This window comes from Triturus cristatus, chromosome 4_2, assembly GCF_964204655.1.
Source record: "Triturus cristatus chromosome 4_2, aTriCri1.1, whole genome shotgun sequence".
Lineage (NCBI taxonomy): Eukaryota > Metazoa > Chordata > Amphibia > Caudata > Salamandridae > Triturus > Triturus cristatus.
Window position 1 is genome coordinate 310,400,517 of NC_140586.1, and position 8,546 is coordinate 310,409,062.

Below are 8,546 nucleotides of genomic sequence, written 5' to 3' on the forward strand. Positions count from 1 at the left end.
TCAAAATTTGAGGTTTGCAGGGGATTCTGGGTAGGGAAACGTTGGGAGTTCCATGTAAGCCCTACCTCCCTGGACTCCCCCGGGTCTCTAGTTTTCAGAAATGTGTGGCTTTGGTAGGTTTCCCTAGATGGCCACCAAGCCTGGGACCAAAAACCCATGTGACCCCGCCTTGCAAAAGCAGATCGTAATGTGATAGGTAATTTTGATGTCTCCACAATACTTTTTGGGCCCTTGCCTGTCATGGGTACTTGACTCACCCACAAGAGTGAGGTACCATTTTTATCACGAGACCTGGGAAAACTCTGGGTGGTAGGAAATTTGTGTCAGACCGGTGATCCTACAACCATCCCATACAGAATAATAATAATAATAATCTTTATTCGGTTTTTGACATTATAAAACCATAAAAGATATCATAACATACAAATGTTCATAGTAAAATTTGTTAAGAAGAGTATGTTTAAATAAACAGTTAAAAAAGAAGCATGTAAATAGTTAAATAATATGAGAATTATTTCACTATTTTACAAGTTTTTCCTATGCCTCATAATACACTTTAAAAAATTCAGTACATGATACACTGTGCATTCAGAGTCCAAAGTTTGAAGGGCCAGCATAGCTGGTCGACATTGTCTATAGCCCCATTTCCTTAATAGAGGAATTAGCCAAATTTTTCGATGGGAATGGAAGAACTTGCAAAACAGTAGGGTATGCATAGTAGACTGTTGTGAAAGATCGTCACATGGGCATGGTTCCATCTGAGTTTTCCAATTATTTTTTTCCGGAAATGAAACTAATCTGAAAAAAAGATTCATTCTGAATCTTGTTAGGAGCATCTTTTCATAAGTTGTAAGCTCCATGGTCAGATATAGCTGGATCTTCAGAGACTGCTGTGTCATTATTGCATGAGTAACTGATTTTTTCGCGATCACTGTTGTCAGTCTAAGGGATTCCAGGTGACTCAAAGCAGCTAGTTTCAATTCCTTTTTGGATATTTCCTTCACTTCTTCCGGCTTGTGATAGTATTTTTCTAGACCCAGGTCGCAGAGGAAGTGTCTTACATAGGAAAGCCAGGCTATTTTATGGGCGTGGTCCAGATCCATAGTGTCGCGTAAGATGGTTTTAGTCAGACTGTTTTTTTCTGATACCCATACTCGCCTCCAGAGCAGAATAGGTTGGATTTTTATTAAGTCTTCGATATATGGGATTCCAAGTTCTATGTGTGAGGCATAGATGGAAGTGCCTCTTGGAGTTGATAAAAGGAACCTCATGAAGATATTCTCCTCTTTTTGGACGGGGCCGGTAGGTATATGTCCCCAGAGCCCTGCGCCATATAGAGCAGTGGCTTGACATTTCGCAACATAGATCTGTAACAATTCTACTGATGGTCTTTTACCGAGTTTGTTAGAAAATTTCATCAGTGCCATAATTGCTCGTTTGAAAAGATGTCTCCTGGCCTCTACTGCCGCTTTCCAATTCAGGGCGTCGTCGATCATGATACCTAGGTAAGGATACTGCGTAGTCTTTTCAATTCTTTGATCCTTTAAAAAGATGGACTTTGTTGTTTTTCTTGACCCGCCAACTACCATAACAAAAGTTTTTTTAACATTTATGTGGAGGTCCAGGGCACCCATAAAGTCTGCATATTTAGATAGAGATTTCTGCAGTTCAATGGGGGTACGTGCTAAGATAACTGCATCGTCAGCATAGAGCAGAGCGGGAATCGGGCGACCTTTTGCTCTTGGGAGGTCTCTCCCTCCTCTCAGCATAGATTTTTCTAGGCCGTTGGTGTACAGAGAGAAGAGGAAGGGGGCAAGGACAAAGCCTTGCCTCACACCCCGCTCTACCCTAAATGGCGATGTCAGTTCTCCTTGTGTCCCGTACCTCACTCTCGCCGTGGCTTCGCTGTATAGCTCTCTCAGAAAGTCCAAGAGCGGGGGATCTACCCCCATTTCACTCAGCAGTGACCAGAGCCTTGCGTGCGAGACGCAGTCGAAAGCGGAGGATAGGTCCACATAAACCATATAAATGGAGCCAGGTTTTGCATGGGTATATTTTGATGTTAACAGGCTTAGATTTAAGGCTTGTTCGACGGTTCCAAAGCCCTCCCTGAACCCGAACTGTAAGTCTGATAGAATGTTTTTGTCTTCTGCCCGTTGCTGTAATTTTTCGAGAAGGACTCTACCAACCAATTTGCCCACAGAGTCTAGGAGCGAAATTGGCCTATAGCACTTGGTGTCTTGTCGGTCCCCCTTTTTGAAAATTGGGACCATGATGGAAGTTGACCATGACTCTAGCAGCCCAAGTTTCATTGTTGCTAGGCAAACTCTGGTAAGAATTGGTACCCAGAGATCTGGAAGATGTTTGAATAAATCTACTGGGACCCCGTCAGGACCTGGAGCTTTCCCAGTCTTACTTAATGATAGCGCCGTGTCAATGTCCTGCAGCTCAACCTCCATTAGGATTGGATATACAACTGGATTGATAATGGAATGATGTTCTTCGCTCGTAGATGTCAATTTGAAGATTTTTGAGAAGTGATTTACCCACTCATCCTCGTCAATGGCCACATCTATTTTTGGGCCATTGTTTTCCGTTAACAAGGGGGATTTGACTATTTTCCAGAATGCCTGGCTATTTTTCTGCAGAGCACTTTTGTGCAAAGCCTTCCACAAAGATTGTTTCAGTTCTTTTTTCCTGATTTTTCTGGCGGTGTTATACTCCCGTCGGAGAGATTGAATATTAGTGATGTCTCTGATTGGGTTTCCGAGAGCTTTTTTCAACTTAGTGCGTGCCTTAGTACAATCTTGGTTAAACCAACCTGTAGAGCTTATGTTGTTTCGTTTAGATGTTTTTGTTAGTAGTTTTCTCACTTGCTCTATTATTATCTTGTAGTTTTCGACAATTTGGTGCGTTCCTGCATGGGGATCAAGGCAGATCAAGATGTTATTATAAGTGGATTCTACTAACTGTTTTGTAATGGTATTGGGGTCCAATTTTTCCCATTTTATGGTAAATCCGTTTTTTTTCCCCAGTTCAATCCTGTTCTGTGTTAAGGATTTTGCTAAGTTTACCATATGTGTTCTTAGGTGGTTTGTTTGGAAGATTATTTTTAAAGCGGAATGATCGCTCAAAATGTTTTCCAGGATTTTAAAGTTGTTAATTTGTTCTCTGATGGAATCGGTTGTTATTATATAGTCAACAGTGGTCTTGTGGCCCCTTCCTCTGTAGGTAGGTTCCAGTTTGTTATTTGATTGTTGAATGGGATTTACAATTTGCAAGTCCAGATCGGAAAGTACTTTATTCATGGCTGATCCCACACTTGAGTGGATAAAGTGGGCTAAAGGGTTCTCGAATTCATCCACTATTCCACAAATATCATTTTTGGGGCAGGGATGCAGGTTAAAATCACCACCCCAAATTATATTAGCATATTCAGAAATTTGCTTTGGGTGTCTGTGTTCATTTATTTTTCCTTGTATTTGTGAAAGAACATTCAAAAAGTTGTCATCCGTTAGATTATTATAGATGTTGATGAATATTACGGAGAGCTTTTTCCCTATTTTGAGCGTAAGGAGCTGGAAGTTTGGGAAGAGGTCTACCTTGGTAATCTTCAGGTCAGAGATTGTGTTTGCTAGGTAGATGGCCAATCCCCCTTTAGGTCTGCCTGAAGTACTAGGAAGGGCAGGGGATGTAAATGTTTTATATCCCTCAAAGTGTATAGGTGTAGTTGACCATGTTTCTTGTAAGCAGATGATTTGTGCATCCTTCAAAAAATCTGCTGCAGAACCATCCTCAGTTTTGTTTCGGAGACCCGCCACATTCCAAAAGATCACAGAAAGCTGTGACGAAGTGCACACTGGAACGGTAGCTTTTGTTTGTACAGCCGCTGAAATAGGGGTAGATAGTTCCTGGATTATTTGTGGGGACTCCGAAGATTTAACCATTAGTCAATCAACCATTTCCAGACCACTGAACCGATTCATGGTCGATATGCCTAACCAGTTTTGCCCCTTGATGGTGTCTCTATAATTAAGTCCATGTAGCTGGTGGGGTGGTCTCTCCCACTGCTCCCAATTTCTGGGTCTATTTTGTGGGCCCATGATCTGCCATGGGGCTTCTCTTTGCTGGAGATTCTGATTTACAGACCACCAGGAGTTTTGAGGGTCACAATGTCGTAGCGGGAGTTTTGGACCGACAACCTCTAACTCCCAGGGCTGTAAAATGGGTTTCCGCCAGATATTATCAGTGTCGTATAAGGTGTTATTATTGCAGGATCTTTTTGGGTAAAAATAAGACAACGATCTTATAGTGATCGCCCCTATGGTGTTATTGTGTTCCCAAGAGCAGATGTACTCAGCTATTGTGGGGTCCTCAAATGTAATTACGACACAGTCTCCCCGAATAGTTTTTTTTCTATGGCCCACCCACGAGGTCCTAGTGACTGATACTATTCTGGCTTTCCAGGGTGGCGGAACCGGACGGTTTGTGTTCAGCCAATACTGGACCTTGTTCTTTAATGACCAGTTTGGTTCCGTCCCCTCACCTGTAAGCTCCGGGACCCCTGTCATGACTACCACATATGGACATGCCTCAGGTGGCATGTTTAGGGTGGGTCTTTGCTCAGTGGTCCCTTTCAGGGGTCCTTTGATTTTTGATGCCTGAGTGTTTGTTGTAGCTAGGTTTTTGGGGGCAGGTGTACTAATAGTTGGTGTATTTAGTGATGATAAAGGTTGGGGATTAGTTTGTGACGGGATAATCAAGGGTTTGGGAATTGATTTTTGTGAAGTAAGAATGTTTGGTACTGTTGGGGGTTTTAGTAAAGGTTGTTTTTTGGTGTTTGGAGGAGATAAAGTAACAGGTTGGTTAAGTATAGGAAAAGCAGTCGTGGGATTTAAGACTGGTTTCAGAAGAGCTTGAGAGGATATAGATTTGATAGAGCCAGAGATTTTTGTTAATTGTCTCTCGATATTAGTCAGTCTACTTTCTAATGGGCGAATATAAGAATTTAAGAGGGAAGCTATTTCTTTAGATAGTTTTGATAAGTCTCTTTCTTTGCCTAGATGATGTGGGCTTAAGGAATCTGGCATAGAAAAATCTTGGAGGGCGTGTGATGGCTGGTGAATTTCTATCACGTTGTTGTTTAGGGGGACAGAGGGCAATTCGAATAAATCTGTATCTCCGACCAGACTTGTATGATCAGTTGATTTAGGTTTTTCAGTTTGATTTAAGTTTTTCTTAACGTTTCTTTTCTTTATGGCCCCCTCCCTCCTCCCTCTTTTTTGCCTTACTTCTTCGGGGGTTGGATCAAGAAAACTGTTTGGGGTTTTTTCTGTTTGCAGCAGTATCCCTTTGAGGTATCCGGGGCTGTATGGCCGGGGATCTTGCAGTTGCTAATAGACCCAATGAGGATCGACGTGCTATTGCAAGTTCTGTTGAGACCCTCCCCTCAATTAGACTTAAGCTTTGGTCTATGAATGTATTAGCTTTTGCGAGAAAGTCATCCATTGGGCCTAACAGTTTCTCTCCTATCCCGTTTTTTTTTGATTTTTTGTACTTGCTGGATCTCGTGTTCATTTTCAGCGGGATGGGTACAGGAGATATTTTATGTGGCAACTATACAATCAGCAGAAGCATGTCACAGAAGTAGTAAATACCTGCAATTAGATGTCCTCGATAAAAACTTTGGAGGATGGGCCGGGCCGGGCTCTCACGATCTCGAACGGCCTCAAACGGCCCGCTCTTTGCCCGGTCTTCGCCCCGGGCTGCGTCCCGCGCGCGTCCCGCGTTACGCGGTTCGGAGCGCGCTCTTTAAAGTGTAATAGATTGTAGGGGCGTGGCGCTGTGAGGGGGCGCGGCTCACGCGGGAAGAGGACCAGCTGGAGCTGTGGAATGCTGGTCCTCGCAGTCCCGGGGCCTGCGCCTCACCCTCCTCTGCTGCTACACAGTTAGTGCCGGCGTCCCAGCGGCTCCTCAGACACAGAGTGGATTAGTTGTGCTACTCCTGTAGCGTGGTGAGAACAGCAGCGGAGAGACAGACTGAAACGAGTGGCACCCGCGAAGCGGGTGCCGCGAGTAGTTGCAGGGCTTTGGCTGGGGGCGTGGCGCTGTGAGGGGGCGCGGCTCACGCGGGAAGAGGACCAGCTGGAGCTGTGGAATGCTGGTCCTCGCAGTCCCGGGGCCTGCGCCTGACCCTCCTCTGCTGCTACACAGTTAGTGCCGGCGTCCCAGCGGCTCCTCAGACACAGAGTGGATTAGTTGTGCTACTCCTGTAGCGTGGTGAGAACAGCAGCGGAGAGACAGACTGAAACGAGTGGCACCCGCGAAGCGGGTGCGGCGAGTAGTTGCAGGGCTTTGGCTGGGGGCGTGGCGCTGTGAGGGGGCGCGGCTCACGCGGGAAGAGGACCAGCTGGAGCTGTGGAATGCTGGTCCTCGCAGTCCCGGGGCCTGCGCCTCACCCTCCTCTGCTGCTACACAGTTAGTGCCGGCGTCCCAGCGGCTCCTCAGACACAGAGTGGATTAGTTGTGCTACTCCTGTAGCATGGTGAGAACAGCAGCGGAGAGACAGACTGAAACGAGAGAAAAATTTGATTTTTTTAAAATTTCAAATTATTTTTATTGGTTTTTCAAAACGAATATTACAAAAGGAAATCACAGTAAAAATAACATAAATAACAATAATACTGACAAATGATCCATGTGCATTGCAGAAGGAAATGCAGTTATGTTGGAGAGGTACAAGTGGACTATGAATATCACATCATACATACGAACTATAATACATTACAGGCATACCTTAGAGGGCTATGAATATCACAATCTACGTACGATCCATGATACATTACAGGCATACTATAGAGGACATAGTAAAATCACAACGATCTTTAGCAATGGGGGACAGGTGGGAAGACTCCTCTTAAAGTACGAAGACCTTGGATACTGTGTTTTTGCAGTGGAATAATGGGTTTCACTGTGGGTCAAATGTTAAGGAAAAGGCATCAAGGGACCTCCATAGTTTCCTATGTGGAGTGCGCCAGGGAGAGGAATGCAGAGAGATGTTATCCGCCCCTCTAAGGAAGGACAACCATTCCTGCCATATTCTGAAGGAGACTTCTTTGGAGTTCTTCCACTTATTGAGCACTATTTTGCAGGCAGTGTAAGCATAAGGTCTAGCAAATAGCGATCATTCACATCTGGAAGCATTGGGTCCAGAACGCCCAGCAGGATATAGGAAAATTCCCTTGAGGGGTTGATGTTAAATGTTTTGTATATACACTCATATATTTTGTCCCAATAAGTTTGTAAGGTGGGGCAATGGAAAGGTATATGGGAAAGGTCGCCAACATGTGTGTTGCAGTTCCAGCATGTAGGGCTCTGGCTGAGTTTAAGTTTAAAAATCCTTTCAGGGTTCTAGTATGTCCTGTTTATTAGCTTTGTTTGGGATTATACTGGCGAAATTTTATTGGAGAAGGGAGTTATATGTATCTTGTCTCAGTCAAAGGGGAATTCTCTGGTGTTAGTTTCGGATTCCCATTTTATCTCACTCTTTAAGTGTGATTTACAGGGTTTAGGAGATAGGAGCTTGTAGATTTTAGAAACAGTGGTGCATATTCTCAAGGAGCTATCGCCAAGTTAACGGCACTTTACCACAGCCAAAGTTGCGATAAATTTATCGCCCCATTCACAAGCTGGTGTTAACAGCCCACAGCACTAGTTTACCCAGCCACAAAAAACATCGCCACAGAAGACCCCCCGCAACTATCACTAATGAGATGCAGGGTAGGCGTTCCCGGGCCAAAAGCCGCGACAACACCACTCCACAACATTCACAACGACCAGCCAGAACTGCGATAAGAACACAAAACAGGTGATAAGGCGCGTTAGCAGCAGGAAAATAACACCTGCTCTGACCTGGTGCAAAGTCGGACCACAGCCTGCACCACAAAAGGGAGCACAGCCCACAGCCACACCGGAAGGGCAACAGATGCCATGGAGCCACTGGCCATGCGGCCCAGACACCCAAGAGGGCCAGAACACCCACCGCTACCACCCCAGGACCCCAACCCCCACCCGGAACACCCCCCAACCACCACAGAGGCAGTGCAGACAAGGACAGCGGACCCCCATGAAACGCACCAGCCACACAGACCCAACACCTGACAATGTCATTTCCCTCTACAGGCTCAAAAGGACACCCATCGTACGCATCCTGACCAACAACGCCCAACAGGCCGAAGGCACTAACACAGCGGACAACCAACATCCCGCCCCACACAAAGCTGCTGGCTGTGCTGCATCTGTTGGCTCCTGGTATCCCCCCAACCAACACCCGCCAGAGCCGGAGGAGTCACACAGCCAGTCCCTCACACCTGTCCTGGACATCACCATCAGCCTGGTACCCCTGTCCCTATACGTCCAACACAATGCGCAGGATCCACTGGACACCAAGCAAGGACCATATGCCATAGCTGGATGCACGCACGTGTTGGGGGCAATCCACAGCACACATGAAATACCCGTGCCCCCTGCCGACACAGCACACAATC

General features: G+C 45.6%; 1 protein-coding gene across 1 annotated transcript in view; it reads right to left on the bottom strand.

Moving 5' to 3' along the window:
- LOC146833769 (dimethylaniline monooxygenase [N-oxide-forming] 2-like) overlaps nucleotides 1-5,792 on the bottom strand; it is a 274,031-nt gene extending 268,239 nt beyond the window's left edge. The window contains exon 1 of the mRNA XM_085601638.1: nucleotides 5,658-5,792. The gene's annotated coding sequence lies outside the window, so the exon portion shown is untranslated. The remainder of the gene's footprint in view (nucleotides 1-5,657) is intronic.
- Between the last annotated feature and the right edge of the window lie 2,754 nt (nucleotides 5,793-8,546).